Below are 19,460 nucleotides of genomic sequence, written 5' to 3'. Positions count from 1 at the left end.
CATCACAATGGACAATGTGGCCAGTAATGGGACCATCAACACCTGTTAATGGTGCGCTTAAGGACAGTTAAAGAGACAGTCAGAGACGATCGACTGGTAATGGACCTTTTTGTTTCCAACAACGGGGCCTCCAGCTCATGCTGGAGGTGTGGAGGCAAACACCCAGCCAGAGCTTGCAGGTATCAGCAATATACCTGCAGAAACGGCAACGTCAGCAGTCACTTGGCGCGTATGTGCAGGAAGCTTGCAGCCAGGTTGATGTACGAGGAGGACGGGCCCGATGTAAGCTCTACGAGGCTAAATGAATATTGGGGGAAATCGCTGGAAGCTGAAGTTCAGCGAGTTCATGTGGAGCACATATACAGTTCATATACCAGGATGTCACCGATAATGATGAAAGTTCTCCTCAATGGCATCCCAGTATTCATGGAGCTAGACACGGGGCTCAGCCAGTCGATGATGAGTATCAAACAGTTCGAAAGGTTGTGGGTGTCCAAGGCCAGGAGGCCAAAAATATTGCCGATTGACGCACAGCTACGGACATATACAAAGGAGATCATTCCGGTGCTAGGCAGCGCCACGGTAGACGTGACCCACAAAGATTCGGAGAACAGGTTGCCACTCTGGATTGTCCCGGGGGATGGTCCCGCACTACTGGGGAGGAGTTGGCTTGCTGTCATGAACTGGAAATGGGGCGATGTCAATGCAATTTCTTCTGTGGAGCGAGTATCATGCTCACAGGTCCTGGACAAATTTGACTCATTATTTCAACCCGACATTGGCACTTTCATGGGGGCCAAGGTAGTGATTCACATAAACCCGGACGCCAGGCCAGTACACCACAAGGCAGAGCGGTGCCGTACGTGATGCGGGAAAAGATAGAATGCGAATTGGACCGCCTGCTGAGGGAAGGCATCATCTCACCAGTCGAATTCAGTGACTGGGTGAGCCCGATCATGCCGGTGCTCAAGGCGGATGGGTCGGTCAGGATATGTGGCGATTACAAGGCCACCATCAATCGGGTGTCACTCCAAGACCAGTACCCGCTACTGAGAGCAGAGGACCTCTTTGCGACGCTATCCAGTGGCACACGTTTTTCAAAATTGGACCTGACCTCAGCTTACATGACCCAGGAGTTAGCGAGTGAGTCAAAGAAGCTGACCACCATCACGACACATAAAAGGTTGTTTGAGTACACCAGATGTCCGTTCGGGATTCGTTCGGCCGCCGTGATCTTTCAGCGAAATATGGAAAGCCTCCTCAAGTCGATTCCAAGGACAGTGGTTTTTCAAGACGACATCCTCATCACGGGTCGCGATACTGAAGAACACCTCTGTCATGTATCTCACACTACTGTACATAACTGTATCTTACCATGCTATACATGACTGTAACTAGAGATGACCTGTAACCACTAGCTTACCTTACCAGCAGGGGTGCACTTGCAGGAGACACTGGATACCTGTCCCAGACAGGTATATAAGGACAGGTCTCAGGCAAGTGTGGCATTCGAGAGCTGTGTAATAAAGGTGCAGGTCCTGAGTGACCTTGACTTCAGCATGTGCCTCGTGTGAGTTTGTACTGCAGGGACAAGACTTTACAACCTCCACAACCTGGAGGAGGTGCTATGCAGACTGGACCAGGTAGGGCTGCGACTGAAAAAGGCGAAATGCATCTTCTTAGCTCCAGAGGTAGAATTCCTGGGGAGGAGGGTAGCAGCAGACGGGATCAGATCTACTGCGTCCAAAACGGAAGCGATCCAGAGAGCACCCAGACCCCGTAACACAATGGAGCTGCGTTCGTTCCTGGGGCTCCTGAACTATTTTGGTAACTTTCTTCCTAAATTGAGCACACTGTTAGAGCTGCTACATATGCTCCTACGCAAAGGTCGTGATTGAGTCTGGGGAGACAGCCAGGAATGGGCTTTGATAGAGCACGCAATTTGTTATGCTCCTACAAACTGTTAACGTTATATGACCCTTGTAAGAAACTTGTTTTAACGTGCGATGCGTCGTCCTCTGGGGTTGGGTGTGTGTTGCACCATGGGAATGCCAATGGTCAGTTACAGTTGGTAGCTTATGCCTCCAAAAGTCTGTCCCAGGCAGAAAGGGGCTACGGGATGGTAGAAAAGGAAGTGCTAACATGTGTATATGCAGTAAAAAAAATGCACCAGTACCTGTTTGGCAGGAAATTTGAGCTGGAGACAGATCACAAACCCCTAACGTCCCTTTTGGCCGACAACAAGGCCATAACTGCGAATGCATCGGCCTGCATACAGAGGTGGGCACTCACGTTAGCCGCCTATGACTACGCAATTTGGCACAGACCGAGCACTGAAAACAGCGCCGATGCACTCAGCAGGCTCCCACTAGCCACCACTGAGGAGACAACTGAGCATGATGCTGAGTTGGTCACGGTTGTTGAAGCTTTCAAAAGCGAAGGCTCACCTGTGACAGCCCGTCAGATTAAAGTCTGGACAAATAAAGACCCGCTACTTTCTTTAGTTAAGAAATGTGTCCTGCATGGGGACTGGGCAGCCATGTACGGGGCATGCACTGAGGAATTTAAACCGTTTCATAGGCGCAAGGATGAACTCTTGATTCAGACTGATTGCCTATTGTGGGGAAACTGAGTAGTGATGCCCCAGATGGCCAGAGAGGTGTTTATCAGAGAACTTCACAATGAACACCCGGGCATTGTCATGATGAAGGCATTTGCCAGGTTACACGTTTGGTGGCCAGGCGTAAATCCAGACCTGGAACTTTGTGTTCGCAGGTGCAACACGTGTGCTCAGCTGGGCAACGCACCCACAGAAGCCCCCCTTAGCCCCTGGTCCTGGCCCGCCAAGCCATGGTCACGCAGGTCCTTTCATGGGAAAAATGTTTTTGGTTGTCGTAGACGCCTACTCCAAATGGATTGAGTATGCCATTTTAAATTCAAGCACATCCTCTGCCACGGTAGAAAGTCTACAGGCAATGTTCGCCGCCCATGGTCTACCGGATGTCTGGTCAGCGACAATGGCCCGTGCTTCACAAGTACTGAATTCCAGGACTTCATGGCAGGCAATGGAATCAACCATATCAGAACAGTACCGTTCAAGCCGGCCTCAAACGGCCAGGCGGAACAAGCATTGCAGATAATCAAACAGGATGCTCAGAATACAAGGGGGTTCCCTACAAAGCCGCATATCACGCATCCTATTGCCAATAGATCCCGACCACACTCGCTCACAGGGGTTCCACCTGCAGAGCTGCTCATGAAAAGGACGCTCAAAACCAGGTTACCCCTTATACACACTACTATGAAAGAAATTGTTGAGAGCAGGCATCAGTCACAATGTGACTACCATGACAGGAATGCGAGGGCGCGATGTATTGATGTCAATGACCCTGTTTTTGTCCTTAATTATGCTGCAGGGCCCAAATGGCTTGCAGGCACTGTGACTGCCAAAGAGGGGAATAGGGTTTTGGTAGTTAAACTTACCAATGGACAAATCTGCCGCAAACACGTGGATCAAACTAAAACGAGGTTCAGCAACTCCATAGAAGAAGCAGAGGAAGAACACGACATAGAGTTCACTCCACCACAGGTGACCGAACACCGGAACCAAGTGGAGGAGAGCCCAGTCACTGTGGGCAGTCCGGAAAGCCTGAGGCACCGCAAACAGCAGACACTCAGGCCAGCGCCCAACAACCGGAGCCCCAAGTCAGGCGCTCTACAAGGGAGTGTAAACCACCAGAGAGACTTAACCTGTGATCCCAATAAGACTTTGAGGGGGGAGGTGATATCATGTATTCAACTATCATTGTAACCCATGTATAAGCTGATCTAAGTTGTACACCTTGAGAACACTGACCACAAGGGGTGAACTTGTGGGAGACATGCCTAACCTGGACTTTCAGGTATAAAAGGGGAAGCTCCACCCACCTTCATCACTTGAGGTCTTGGTAATAAAGGTAACTGGTCACAGAGTGACCTTCTCTCAAGTATGGGCCTCGTGTGCATTTATACTGTATAGTAAGGACATATCAGAAACATATAAAATTCTTAAAGGGCTTGACAGGGTAGATACTGGGAGGATGTTTTCTCTGGCTGGTGAGTCCAGAATAAGTTTCAGAATAAGGGGTCGGCCATTTAGGACTGAGATGAGGAGAACTTTCTTCACTCAAAGAGTTGTGAATATTTGGAATTCTCTACCCTTGAGGGCTGTGGACGCTCATTTGATGAGTAAATTTAAGGCTGAGATCAATAGATTTTTGGATAATAAGGGAATCAATGATATGGGGATAGTGTGGCAAGGTGGAGTTAAGGCCGAAAATCAGTCATGATCTTATTGATCGCGGAGCAGACTCGAAGGGCCAAATGGCCTACTCTTGTTCCTATTTCTTGTGTTCTTATAAACGGCAACGAGATGAAAACAGTTCATTTGTTTTTTGGTAGTACTGGTTGAGTGAGGAATATTGGTCAAGGTGCTCGGCAAACTGCCTGGTCTTCTTCAAGTAGTGCTGTTTAACATCCATTTGCATCGGTAAACAAGACCTAAGATTAACATCTTATAGAAAAGATAATGGGCTTGAAATTCCAGGGGCTTATTCTACTGGTACATGTGGGACATCAGCAGCACCTATGTAACGCACAGCAGCTAACTGTGGCAGACGGAGGTCATCCATTTTGGACCTAAGAAAGATAGATCAGAATATTTTCTAAATGGTGAGAAGCCAGGAATTGTGAAGGAGCAGAAAGATTTACGGGTTAAAGCACAGAAATCACTAAAAGCTAGTGGACAGCCACGAAAAATAATTTAAAAGGCTAATGAAATGTTGGCTATGATCTCAAGGGAGCTATAATACAAAGTGGTGGAAATATGTTAAAGTTATATAAAGCTCTGGTTCGACCCCATTACATAGAATTACATAAAATATATAGCGCAGAAACAGGCCTTTTGGCTCAACCAGTCCATGCCGGCATTTCTGCTCCACTCAAGCTTTCTCCCATCGTTCCTCATCTAAATCTATCAGCATAACCTTCTATTCCCTTCTCCCTCATATGCTTATCTCACCTCTCCTTAAATTAATCTAGAATATTCGCCTCAACTTCTCCCTGTAGTCGCAAGTTCCACCTTCTCACCATTCTCTGGGTGTTATATATGTGGACTTGTATTTACTCTGTACAGCCACCAGAGGGCTGTACCCTGGAGTCCCAAGGGATCCCATAATCCCTTGGTAGCACAGTTATTTAAGGAGGTTTCACAGGTTGGAGAGGCACTCTGGAGACCTGCAATAAAAAGCTAAGGTCACACTTTACTTTGAGCTCACAGTGTTCAGTCTGACTCTTTCTCCATACACAACACTGGGGAAAGAAGATTTTTCTGAATTCCCGATTTGATGGCCTCTAGTTTTGCTCTTCCCCACAAGTGGGAACACTTTCATGTAGCTAAAAATTCAGTTGCTTACCGCCCAATGTATGGCCGCTATGGGTGCCGAATTGGCTCAAAAATGGCGTCCAAGCAATGTGCGCACAATCTGATGTGGGCCATGCTAGATGTCATTTTGGTAAGAGTGGTACCATTGGCACTGGGAGCATGCAACAGAAGTATACAGAATATGCAGAGCGTGACGTCAATTACCGCATAATGCTGATTTAACGCAACGCTGCCATTTTTTAGCTCAAGTCTATCGCCCTCTCTTAACTTTGCACAGCTGAGTATGCGTTCAGCAACAGGAAGGACCCTACACCAGTGCTTTTTAAAGGGATCATCACCTACTTACAGGTTAATTGCTGGCTACTGGCTGTTACTGAGTTTGTAGAAATGTTTGGTGTTTTCTGGACTTCTTTAAAGTTGCCTAAAGTCCACAAGGACTGATGTGACACATGCTCAAGGATTTGGTACTGATTTGCAAGGGGTCTGCTCAGAATAGTTGCTCCCAGACATGGGTGCAGTAGTTTGTATCTCCCTTAGCATGCAGCATGACAGGGAGAATAAGCAGAGGCGATACAGAGCAGGACAAGCTACTAGAAGAGGCAGATGGAGGAGGGGGAGAAGGGCTCTCAGCAGGAGGCTATTTCCACCCAGAGCCTTCAGGAAGCAATTCACCTATCCCAACCTCAGCGATGAACAGTGCATGCGACATCTCTGTTTTACTAAGGAGGTGCTCACTGAAATATGCCACCTGCTGCGGGCAGACCTGCAGCCTCAGTCCAGAGTGAAGATGGCATTGCCAGTGGCTGTACAGGTAACTGTGGCCTTGAACCTTTACACGTCAGGCTCTCTCTAGGCTGGAGAAGGCGACATCTGTAACATATCCAAGTTCACCGTACACTCCTGTATAAAGGAGGTGAGTGAGGCATTCTATGGAAAAAGAGGTGGATAAGTTTCATTCTCTGTTGCCAGGGAGAAGTAGGCGGAGTGAGCACGCAGCTTTGCCAGGATAGCAGGCTTCCCCAAGCTGCAGGGTGCCATTGACTGCACACACATCGGTTTACGGGCGCCACATCACAATTTGGAGATGTAGTGCAACCGGAAGGGATTCCATTCCCACAATGACCTGGTGTGCGATCATACTCAGTGCATCATGCAAGACAATGCTCGGTATCCTGGCAGCAGCCACAATGCCTTCATTCTGCGGCTGTCCGCTGTACCATCAGCATTTGAGCCACCCCAACAAATCAGATGGTGGCCTCTGGGAGACAAGATGACTCTGCTGTGCAGCCACGTACACATGGGCAGCATGCATAAAATGAGCGCCATGCTACCACACGGAGTCTGATAGAGCGGTCCCTAGCCTGCGAGCAACATCAGAGTAGGCCGGGGCGCAGAAGGAGCAGCGTGGCAGCATACCATTCCAGGGAGCAGCAAGTGCTGGAGCAGGAGAGCAATGGCAGCGAAGAGGGACGTCACCAAGATCCAGGTTGGTGATTGGAGCATGGGCAGGTACAGCAGGAGTGGCGAGGTCGGGCGAAGGAGCGGCGAGGTCGGGGTGAAGGAGCGGCGAGAGATTGTTAGAGGAACATAATTGGGGCCCAGAAGAGGCGCGAGTTTGGGGCCGAGAAGAGGCGAGGGCCCAGGGGCAGCACGGGCCAGCCTACACTGCGATATGTGTGCACACTAGGTCCGTGCAGCAGAGCAGGTCTCCAGTCGTCTTGGTTAATCCTTGCTACAGGACCAAGACCTAGCTCTGTCAAACCCGTGTGGTGGCTGGTGTGCAATGGTCACCACACATTAAAAAAATTCAAGCACAGGCATCTTCCACCCTTCAAGATTTAGTTCGGACCTGGAATTTTAGGTCCATCATTGAAACACCTGTGAACTTTTTGACGTGGAAGCAAGTCATCCTCGGTTCGAGGGATTGTCTATGATGATGATGATGATAGAGCACACCATTGGCATCCTTAAACAATGCTGCTGCTGCCTGGACAGCTCTGGAGGAGCCCTGCAGTACTCACCTGAGCGCATCTGAAGATTCATCATGGTCTGCTGCATGCTTCACAACCTCGTCATCATGAGACCACAGCCCTTGCCACCAGCTGAGGAGGAGGAGGAGGAGGAAGAAGAGGGGAAGAAGGAAGCAGAAGAGGAGGAAGGGGAAGAGAGGAAGCAACCTTGACAGCCCCTTTCTGCCTGGGCTGTCCATGATCAACTCATCTGACTGTGGTACCAGTGAACTCAACCTCAATTCCACCTTCACCAATTGTCCCACACCTTACCTTCCCTCTGTTACTGACCATCACAGCATCCTCAGGCACAATGCTAAAAATAAACAAGAAAGCAAACATTCCAATCCAATTTTATGAATCATACCATTGCAATATTTCATTCAAAAGTCAACTAATCACCTTTGTGTATTCTCCTAGTATCTGTCTTCAGTGTGCTTTTGCCTATCCTAGTGCTCCTACGCAGTGCTACCCAAGTGGCTGCAGCACAGCTGGTGGAAGGCTGCTAACTTTCAGTGGGGGAGATTGCAGATGGCCTTGCAGGATGACCTCGAGCAATTCTGGGCTTAGTAGGCCTGGCTTTGGATTTCACCATCTCGGCATAGGCGACAGCAGTCTGGGCTGGCTAGCTGACAGGTAACAGCAAGGCCACTGGTGGAGTGGCAGTGGTGGGAGAATGAATGCTGTCATCCTAAGAGAGGACAGTAGGGTCGTCCTCCATGGAGCCATTGTCACTTCCTCAGGTGGCATGTCAGCAATCCTAATATTCTCTGGAGTACAAACTGCTGTGACACCCTGCAAGCCTTTTTCAACACTGGTAAACACAGCCACGATTGCATCAGTCTGAGCTTGCATGACTTCAGTCTGAGCTTCCATTGTAGCACTCAGACATTGGGTGGCTTCTGCGTCTGCTGCATTGGAAGCTGAGACATCGGCCATCAAAAGCTGCATGATGGTTGGGTCCACAAGTATGCTAATTGATCTGCCCACCGCTTCCACACTGGAAAGGATGGGCTCCAAGCTCTGAGCAAAGCCGTGTGCAAAATTAGTTTTGGCCTCTCCATTGGATTCAGGCTTTCTGGCAGGCCTGCCAATACACTAAGCATTTTGTTGTGCATCAGCTCAGGTTTGTTCTGTAGGCCACCCCATCACAGGCCTCATCGGAGTCCTTTGCAGCAGAACTCTTGTGTGACCTCACCCTCCAAGGAGCTGGCACCTGCGCTACCTTTTTCCCTCTGCCCTGGCTGCAGCCCACTTGTGCCTGGTGACTTACCATATGTATATTCCGTCTCTAAGCTGCTCTCTAAAGTCTGCACAGTGCCAGTATCTCAGCTGGTGGCTACGAATGGCAGATCAAGTGATGGTGTTTCTTCTTCATTATCACGCTCCTCTTCCTGTTCATCTTCATCCAGCATCACTGCCTGGCCAGGTTGGATTTCTTGGGAATCTGAAAAGAAAAAGGCACATGCGTAACATTGTGGTGAGGTGGGAGGGGGGGGGGAAGCAAGAGATGCATGCTTACACCATCTACAGCTTTTAAATCAGAAGAGAATGTGGGATGAGGGGGAAGTGGGATATGAGAAGAAGGATTAGGTATGAATATACCATCATGGTCAATTGTTTCAGCGTCTCTGCTGGCCACAGTCTTAGTCACAGCCACTCCAATTATGCCGAGCACCATATCCTCGATCGAGGTCAGGGATATGGTGGCATGACTGTCCCCCTCCAGTTAGCTGCTGCTGCCTACGGTTGTGTGCCACCTTCTCCTGCAAGAGAGAGGGAAGTATGTCATTGAGCGTGGTTCAGTGTGTTACCTGATGTGGCTGTCAAGGTTGAATAGCTGGCAGTTTGTGCAATCTGTCATATGTGGGTGTGAGGCTTGCAGCTGTGGTATGTGTGTGAGGGTAAGATGGAGCATTTGAATGTTATGTTTGAGTCATGATTGATAGAGATTGTTGGTAAGTGAGTGATGGGGGTGTGGTGCATTGAGCAAAGTGTGAGGTTAGTGGGATATGGCATTTGAAGATAAGTTCACTGACCTTGACCACTTACTTATTTGAGGTCATTAAACTTCTTCCTGCACTGCGTCCAGGTCCTCGGTGCAACACTGTTGACATTCACCTCCGTGGCTATCTGTTCCCATGGCCTTCACAGTGTCTGCCTGGAGGGACCCTTGGCCCCCTGTGGTATTAGGACCTCTCTCCTCCTCGCCACCTCCTGTACTAAGGCCTCCTGTGCTACGTCCGAGAAGCTCAGAGCCAGCACTCTGGCCTGTTGTGCCATTTATGTATGTTTCCTAGGTGAAACTCCCTTCTGCAATTACTTCTTGCACCTGATAGCGTCAAACTTTACCTCCCCTATATAAGGTGTAGGCTGGCTTTAAGAAGTGCAGGCTAGGTTCAATTGGTGCTAGCTTCGCATGAACTTGGACCCCGTGCTGAGTGTGCAGCCACTTAGCAGCATGTTTAGCACTGGGCTGCATGTCACTATCATTTAAATTTTCAGGCGGTATGAAGTTTTTATTCTGTTTGCATTATTTTGAAAGAACACGGGCTAATCGCACATCGCGATCCCCACGTCGATTTTCGATGGCTATCGAATTTTTAGCCTGAAATATATTAAAATGGATTCTTCACATCAATCATTACTTATGTAGTCTCTAGGAATACTTTCATAGCATATTTTAGGAATCATTAGTTCTGCCATGAGATCAAATACATTGATGGAGCAGAGCTAAAGGAGCATTAGTTTTTTTCTTAGAGCACCTCAATGGTTAAAACTGATAAAGTTCCTAGCATGTAGCTAAGATTCCTTGTGGCTACATTAGCATGCACTTAAATTATATCAATTGTTTCATAACTGACTTCCATTTATCCATTTATCTACATGTAATAGCTGTACACTTAAAAAATTTGATTAGAACTATAGAACTTCCATCAGTTTGGATAGGGTTTATTAAAAGGCTTCCTGTTGCACACTGAAACTATGAGGTGACAGTAGTATAGGAATGAGCTCAGACAATACAGTCTCAAAGTATAACTCCAACCAACCTGGAAAACACTTTCTAAATCATTTATAAATGTGTCTACTCTATCAAAATCTTTCAGAATTTTAGGCCACCCCTCAGTCTTTTGAAAAGGTACCTAGCCTGTTCATTCTTTCCTGATAGGAATAACCTTGCAGTTTTGATATAATTCTTGTAAATCTTTTTTGCACCCTCTCCAGTGTCTCTATAATCATTTTTATAATATGGATACTGATAAGTCCTTACTATACAGTATAAATGCACACGAGGCCCATGCTTGAGAGAAGGTCAGTCTGTGACCTGTCCTTTATTCCTTAGCACTCAAGTGATGAAGGTGGGTGGAGCTCCCCCTTTTGTACCTGAAGGTCCAGGTTAGGAGTGTCACCCACCTAGTGGTCATTGTTCTCACAGTGTGCAACTTAGGTCAGATTATACATGGGTTACAATGCTGGTTGAATACATGACAGATACCAGGGGGGTGAAATTTGGTAAGGCCCCAACATGGTAGGGGAACCACCTGGTGACATTTGCCTGCTAATTTGAATGATTTTAGCACACGATGAATGTGCTGCTTCAGGCTGTGCGCTCAGCAGGAGGCCCAATGGCGTGTCACTGTAGTGACGCTGCATTTTCTTAAAGCACGCTGTCAGTTTTGAAAGCAGTCTCAAGCCCTTAATGTAGAACTGTCTTCTGAAAAAAAGTTTAAATCATTCAAAAATTGTCAGTCTCTCGTCCTTAAAGCTCAACTGCCTTCTGGAAAAAAAACATTAAAAATCATTCCAAACCAGGCAGTCTTCAATTCTTAAAGCTGGTGGAACCTGTACAAGTCGAACGGATTACACCTCAACAAAGCCGGGACCAATATCCTCGCGGGGGGGGGTTTGCTAGTGCTATTTAAACTAGCTTTGCAGGAGGATGGAAACCGGAGAGTAGATTCAGAAGGGAGAGAAGCAAAGCTGGAATTGGAAAGCAGAAAATTAGAAAGTGAATTTCGAAGGTAGAGGAAACAAAGGCTAGAAAATCGACAACAAGGGAGTTTGGCAGTGCTAAATGGTATATACTTCAATGCATGGAGTCTATGGGACTCATGAGCTGAGAGCACAGATAGACACTTGGGGTATGATATAACTATTAATGAGACATGGCTGAAAGAAAGGCAGAAGTGGCAGCTCAACATTCCTGGTTACAGGGTTTTCAGACGAGGTAACGAGGAGGATAAAAAAGGAGGGGGTCGCAGTATTGATTAAAGAAACGATTACAGCTGTGAGGAGGAATGATATGTTAGAAGGAGCATCAAATGAGGCCATATAGGTTGAACTGAAGAACAAAAAACGGCAATCACATAGCTGTGATTGTACTATAGACCCCCAAACAGTCAGCGGGAGATAGAAGAACAAATTTCTGAGAAGTGCAAAAACAATAGGGCAGTAATAGTAGGGGATTTCAACTACTCTAATATTAACTGGGATAGAATTAGTGTGAAAGGTATAGAGGGAGCAGAATTCCTAAAATACATTCAGGAGAACTTTGTTAGTCAGTATGTAGCAAGCCTAATAAGGGAGGGAGCGGTTCTGATCAGTTTTAGGGAATGAAGCTGGGTAGGTGGAAGGGGTATCAGTGGGAGAGCAGTTTGGTGCGAGTGATCATAATTCAGTTAGATTTAGGGTGGTTATGGAAAAGGACAAAGATAGACAGGAATAAAAGTTCTCAATTGGTGGAAAGCCAATTTTACTAAGCTGCGATTTGATTTAGCCAAGGTGGACTGGAAACAGCTATTGGAAGGTAAATCAGTATCAGAGCAGTGGGAGGCATTCAAGGAGGAGATCCTGAGGGTTCAGAGCAAGTATGTTCCCTTGAAGAAAAAGGGTGGGACCAACAAGTCTAGAGCCCCCTGGATGTCAAGGGGCATACAAGGTAGGATAAAGACAAAAAGGGAGGTTTATGACAGATACCGAGGGCTTAATACTACAGAAACCCGAGAGTATAGAAAGTGCAGGGGTGAAATTAAAAAGGAAGTTAGGAAAGCAAAGAGAGAGCATGAAAAAAATTGGTAGGTAAAATCAAGGAAAACCCAAAGATGTTTTATAAATACATTAAGAGCAAGAGGATAACTAAAGAAAGAGTAGGGCCTATTAGAGACCATAGAGGTAATCTGTGTGTGGAGGTGGAAGACATGGGTATGGTTCTTAATGAATACTTTACAACTGCTTTCACAAAAGAGAGGGGAGATGCAGACATTGCAATCAGGGCGGAGGAGTGTGAAGTATTAGATGAAATAAACATAGTGAGAGAAGAAGTATTAAGGTGTTTAGCATATTTGAAAGTGGATACATCACCAGGCCCAGATGAAATGTATCCCAGGCTGTTAAGAAAAGCAAGAGAGGAAATAGCAAAGGCTCTGACCATCGTTTTCCAACCTTCTCTGGCTATAGGTGTGGTGCTGGAGGACTGCTAACGTTGTACTGTTGTTTAAAAAGGGAGAAACGGATAGACAGAGTAATTATAGGCCAATCAATTTAACCTCGGTGGTAGGAAAATTTGGGAAAAAATTCTCAGGGACAGGATAAATCTTCATTTAGAAAGACATGGATTAATCAAGGATAGTCAGCATGGATTTGTTAAGGGAAGGTCGCGTCTGACTACCTTGATTGAATTTTTTGAGGAGGTAACAAGGAGGGTCGATGAGGGTAGTGCATTTGATGTCGTATATATGGATTTTAGCAAGGCTTTTGACAAGGTCCCACATGGCAGACTGGTCACAGAAGTAAAAGTCCATGGGATCCAGGCATGCATGTTGGATTCAAAATTGGCTTAGAGGCAGGAAGCAAAGGGTAGCGGTTGATTGGTGTTTTTGTGACTGGAAGGCTGTTTCCCATGGGGTTCTGCAGGGCTCAGAACTAGGTCCATTGCTTTTTGTGGTATATATCAATGATTTAGACTTGAATGTAGTGGGTATGATTAAGAAGTTTGCATGATACAAAAGTTAGTTGTGTGGTTGATGAAAGCTGTAGACGGCAAGATGATATCAATGAACTGGTCAGGAAGGCAGAACAGTGCCAAATGGAATTCAATCCTGAGAAATGTGTGGCAATGCATTTGGGGAGTGTTAACAAGGCAAGGAGATACACATTAAATGGTAGGACATTGAGAACTATAGAGGAACAAAGGGATCTTGGAGCGCATGTCCATAGCTCCCCGAAGGTAGCAGGCCAGGTAGATAAGGTGGTTAAGAAGGCATACAGAATATTTGCCTTTAGTAGCCGAGGCATAGAATACAAGAGCAGGGAGGTTATGCTTGAACTGTATAAAAGTAGTGAGGCCACAGCTAGAGTACTGCGTGCAGTTCTGCTCACCACTTTACAGGAAAGATGTGATTGCATTAGAGAGGTTACAGAGGAGATTTACGAGGATGTTGCCAGGACTGGAGAATTTTAGCTATGAGGAAAGATTGGATAGGCTGGATTTGTTTTCTTTGGAACAGTGGAGGCTGAGGGGAGATTTAATTGAGGTATATAAAATTATGAAGGGCCGAGATAAAGTGGATAGGAAGGACTTATTTCCTGTAGCATTGAGGTCAATACCCAGGGTGCATAGATTGAAAGTAATTGGTAGAAGAATTAGAGGAGTTGAGGAGAACTTTTTTCACCTAGATGATGGTGGGGAGCTGGAACTTACTGAATGAAAGGGTGGTAGAGGCAGAAGCCTTTATCACATTTTAAAAGTACTTGGATATGCACTTGAAGTGCCGTAACCTGCAAGGCTACGGACCAAGAGCTGGAAAGTGGAATTAGTCTCTTTGTTGGCAAGCACAGACATGATGAGCTGAATGGCCTCTTTCTGTGCCATATATTTCTATGATTCTTTGATTCCATTATCTCGCCTACCACTGATGTTAAGCTAAATGGTCTATAATTCCGTGGACATGTTCCATCTCCCTTCTTAAATATAGGTACAATGTTAGCTATCCGCGAGTCCTCTGACACTACACCCTTTTCTATTGAAACATTAAATATGTGTGATAGTGCCTCCAAGAATATACGTGTAAAGGGTACCAAAATTTTTATTAGCTTCATGACCACATCACCCACCCCATACAAATAAAGTTGACCCCATAAATCAGACAGGATGAATATAGTAATGGTTGAGTGAAGGCTACCAACTACATGCCTAATGCCAAGTCAGAAACCTAATTGGAAAAACTATACCTTGATCTGTATTTGTTGATTGCCACTTTTTGATTTGGTTCGCTTAACTATGCCTTCTCTAATGAACGGTTCCACCGAGAGCGGCGGCCAGAGAAGGCCTGGTCGAGGATGGAGCGGAGCCAGGGGACTAAAGAGTGGAGGAGAGGAGGCCCAAACTCACCAAGAGCAGCGGCGAGAATGGACTTGGTCGGGACCTGGTCGGGGATGGAGCGGAGACAAGGGAGTAAAGAGAGGAGGAGAGAGAGCAAAAAAAAATCAAGGAGTGACATTACAGGTCAGCAAGTAGGCAAGTATTGCAGAATTTATTTTCTCTAGCTAGGCAATGACACTACACCCTTTTCTATTGAAAAATTAAATATTTGTAATAGCGCCTCTATCAGCTGGGTAACAATAACTATTAATTTAATAACAACCAGATATACTGGGTTGAAAATTGCAGCCTCGCTGGGTGAATACGATGCCTGCACGCAGCCGGCAAGGCCTCACAAATGAGTATCGGCTATGTTTCTCGAATACGCCGAGAAACATAGAAACCTAGAAAATAGGTGCAGGAGTAGGCCATTTGGCTCTTCGAGCCTGCACCACCATTCAATAAGATCATGCCTGATCATTCACCTCAGTACCCCTTTCCATCCATACCTTTTCATCGCTTTAGTCGTAAGGGCCATATCTAACTCACTCTTGAATATATCCAATGAACTGGCATCAACAACTCTCTGCGGTAGGGAATTCCACAGGTTAACAACTGTCTGAGTAAAGAAGTTTCTCCTCATCTCGGTCCTAAATGGCCTACCCCTTATCCTTAGACTATGTCCCCTGGTTCTGGACTTCCCCAACATCGGGAACATTCTTCCTGCATCTAACCTGTCCAGTCCCATCAGAATTTTATATGTTTCTATGAGATCCCCTCTCATCCTTCTAAACTCCAGTGAATACAGGCCCAGTCGATCCAGTCTCTCCTCATATGTCAGTCCTGCCATCCCGGGAATCAGTCTGGTGAACCTTCGCTGCACTCCATCAATAGCAAGAACGTCCTTCCTCAGATTAGGAGACCAAAACTCAACACAATATTCCAGGTGAGGCCTCACTAAGGCTCTGTACAACTGCAGTAAGACCTCCCTGCTCCTATACTCAAATCCCCGAGCTATGAAGGCCAACATACCATTTGCCACCTTCACCGCCTGCTGTACCTGCATGCCATCTTTCAATCACTGATGTACCATGACACCCAGATCTCGTTGCACCTTCCCTTTTCCTAATCTGCCACCATTTAGATAATATTCTGTCTTCGTGTTTTTTGCCACCCAAGTGGATAACCTCACATTTATCCACATTATACTACATCTGCCATGCGTTTGCCCACTCACCTAACCTGTCCAAGTCACCCTGCAGCCTCTTAGCGTCCTCCTCACAGCTCACACTGCTGTCCAGCTTAGTGTCATCTGCAAACTTGGCGATATTACACTCAATTCCTTCATCTAAATCATTAATGTATATTGTAAATAGCTGGGTTCCCAGCACTGAGCCCTGCAGCACCCCACTAGTCACTGCCTGCCATTCTGAAAAGGACCCGTTTATCCTGACTCTCTGCTTCCTGTCTGCCAACCAGTTCTCTATCCATGTCAGTACATTACCCCAATACCATGTGCTTTAATTTTGCTCATTAATCTCTTGTGTGGGACCTTGTCAAAAGCCTTTTGAAAGTCTAAATAGACCACATTCACTGGTTCTCCCTTGTCCAGTCTATTAGTTACATCCTCAAAAAATTCTAGAAGATTTGTCAAGCATGATTTCTCTTTCATAAATCCATGCTGACTTGGACCGATCCTGACACTGCTTTCCAAATGCGCTGCTATTTCATCTTTAATAATTGATTCCAACATTTTCCCCACGACTGATGTCAGGCTAACTGGTCTATAATTACCAGTTTTCTCTCTTCCTCCTTTCTTAAAAAGTGGTGTTACATTAGCTACCTTCCAGTCCATAGGAACTGATCCAGAGTCGATAGACTGTTGGGAAATGATCACCAATGCATCCACTATTTCTAGGGCCACTTCCTTAAGTACTCTGGGATGCAGACTATCAGGCCCCGGGGATTTATTGGCCTTCAATTTCCCTAACACAATTTCCCGCCAAATAAGGATTTCCTTCAGTTCCTCCTTCTCACTAGACCCTCGGTCCCCTAGTATTTCCGGAAGGATATTTGTGTCTTCCAGTGTTATAAGAAGGACGTGATTGCACTAGAGAGGGTGCAAAGGAGATTTACTAGGATGCTGCTTGGAATGGATAATCTTAGTTACAAGGACAGATTGGAAAGGCTGGGTTTGTTCTCATTGGAACAGAGGAGGTTGAGAGGAGACCTCATTGAAGTGGACAAAATATTGAGGGGCCTGGACATAGTGGATAGTAAGGGTCTATTTCCATTGGCGGAGGGGTCTATTACGAGGGGGCATAGTTTTGAGGTAGTTGGTGGAAGGTTTAGAGGGAATTTGAGGGGCGGGAGGGTGGGGGGGGAAGGCTTCTTTACACAGAGGGTTGTGGGGATCTGGAACTTCCTGCCTGGAAGAGTGGTGGATGCAGAAACCCTCACCACTTTTAAGAGATGGTTGGATGGGCACTTAAAGTGCAGTAACCTACAGGATTACAGACCTCGAGCTGGTAATTGGGATTAGACTGGATGAATATTTGTTGGACTGAGCAGATATAATGGTAAGTACTACAGGGAATAGAATACGGCCAGGGTGATCTCCTGGACTAGTTTCGATCGCCTGGATGGGTCGGAGGGGAATTTTCCCAGATTTTTTCTCTCTAACTTGGCCTGGGTTTTTATCTGGTTTTTGCCTCTCCCAGGAGACATGGCTCTGCTTGGGATAGAGTGTAGAATGTTTTAGTATAAGGGGTGTCGCAGTTGTGGTGAGGTGGATTGGTTAAGCTGGGTGCTCTTTTGCCTTTCCGTCATTGTTCACAGGTTTATATGTAACCTTTAGGGCTGCTGACCAAGGGCCGTGTGGCTCTTTGTCAGCCAGCATGAACACGATGGGTCGGATGGCCTCCTTTTGTGCTGTAAATTTCTATGTTTCTATGTTTCTATTGCCCAGTGAAAGTGCTTCAAACTCTTACACCTGATAAAAGCAGGCGTATAGCCTACTTTTACCAGTGTAAGTTTTAAAACATAGAAAAATTAAATTTAATCACTCATTTTTATATTAAAAACCCTGTGCATTCAAGTAAACTTATTTTTATCATGATTGAAACACATTAAAAAAAATTCAAAAAAATAGAATTCAACTTCAATTCATTGTAAGTATGTCAGGTGTTTTTTATATTTATTGTGCTATGTTTCTTGTTTTAGGGGTGTATTCTCAGTGATAGTAATGGGAGCCCGTACAAACAGAGTTGCCATTATTATCACTAAGGACTGTAGAAAGTGGATAAATCCCCAGGCCCGGATGAAATGTATCCCAGGCTGTTAAGAGAAGCGAAAGAGGAAATAGCAAAGGCTCTGACCATCATTTTCCAATCTTCTTTGGCTGCAGGTGTGGTGCCGGATTGGTGGTCTAGGCCCACATAATTCCAACATATATGTCTGTATGTGAAAGACATGTTTTCCTACGCTGCGCAACGAATTAAGACCTCTGACCACAATCCTACGTTCCTCCGGGACCACTAGGTATTTTCATAGATTTTTTTGAGTCGGAGGCGTTCGTCCGAAGGAAGCCTCTGACCGCAATTTTCAGCCCATCAATTAATTGCTATAACTATAAATAATAGTTTCAATAAAAACTTTAACTAATTCAATTAATTCAGGTTATCAATAAGCAATTAAGTAAAGAATTCTAGAGACTGCAGGGCAGGTGATGTGTCGGGGCTGTAGTATGTGGGAGTTTGTGGACAGCGAGACTGTCTCGGATTCCCACATCTGCAGGAAATGTCTCTTCCTTCAGTCGCTCCAGCTCACAATCATTGAGCTGGAGTGCGAGTTAGAGACACTCCGAAACATAAAGGAGGGGGAGGAATTTCTGGATAGTTTTATCTAGAATACAGTCACACCCCAGAGCAAAGCACAGGGGAGGGTCTGACTCATAGGGAGCCAGATAGTGGGGACTGGGGACTGGTTGAAAAGGAGGTCCTGCAGACACTGGTCCTGTCCAACAGGTACGATGTACTCACTACCTGTGAGGACAATGAGAAAGACTGTGGGGAGGACAGCCACAATGCATATCAAGGCACCGTGGTTCAAAAGGCAATCCAACACAGGGCGGGGGGGTGGGGGGGGAAAGAGTAGAATAGAAATGTGGCAGTGATAGTGGATTTTATAATTAGGGGGATACATAGTGTCCTCTGTAGCCATGAACGAGAGTCCCAAAAGGTGTTTTGATGACCAGGGTGAGGGATATCGTGAGTGGCTGGAGAGGAATTTGGAAAGGGAGGGGATGTTGGAACAAATGTCATAGGTAGGAACAGGGAGGAGGTCCTGCTAAAAGAGTATCAGGAGTTAGGAGCTAAATTCTCTGAATTATTGCCCAAGCCTCATGCAAATTGGCATCGAAGCAGTCAGATCGGGAAAATTAACATGTTGCTAAAGGGCTGGTATCGAAAGAAGGGTTCTTTTTCATGGGACACTGGCACCAGACTGGGACAGGAAGGAGCTGTCCTGTGGGATGGGCTCCACCGAAACGGGATGGGACCTATGTCCAAGAGGAAAGGATAAATAGGCTTTAAACTAATAAGATGAGGGGAGGGATCTGCAAGAAATGAAACCAGTCTAAATATAAACAAAACAGGAAAGGAATGCATAG

This window comes from Pristiophorus japonicus, chromosome 12 (genome assembly GCF_044704955.1).
Source record: "Pristiophorus japonicus isolate sPriJap1 chromosome 12, sPriJap1.hap1, whole genome shotgun sequence".
Taxonomy (NCBI): Eukaryota; Metazoa; Chordata; class Chondrichthyes; family Pristiophoridae; genus Pristiophorus; species Pristiophorus japonicus.
This window is presented reverse-complemented; position numbering follows the sequence as displayed.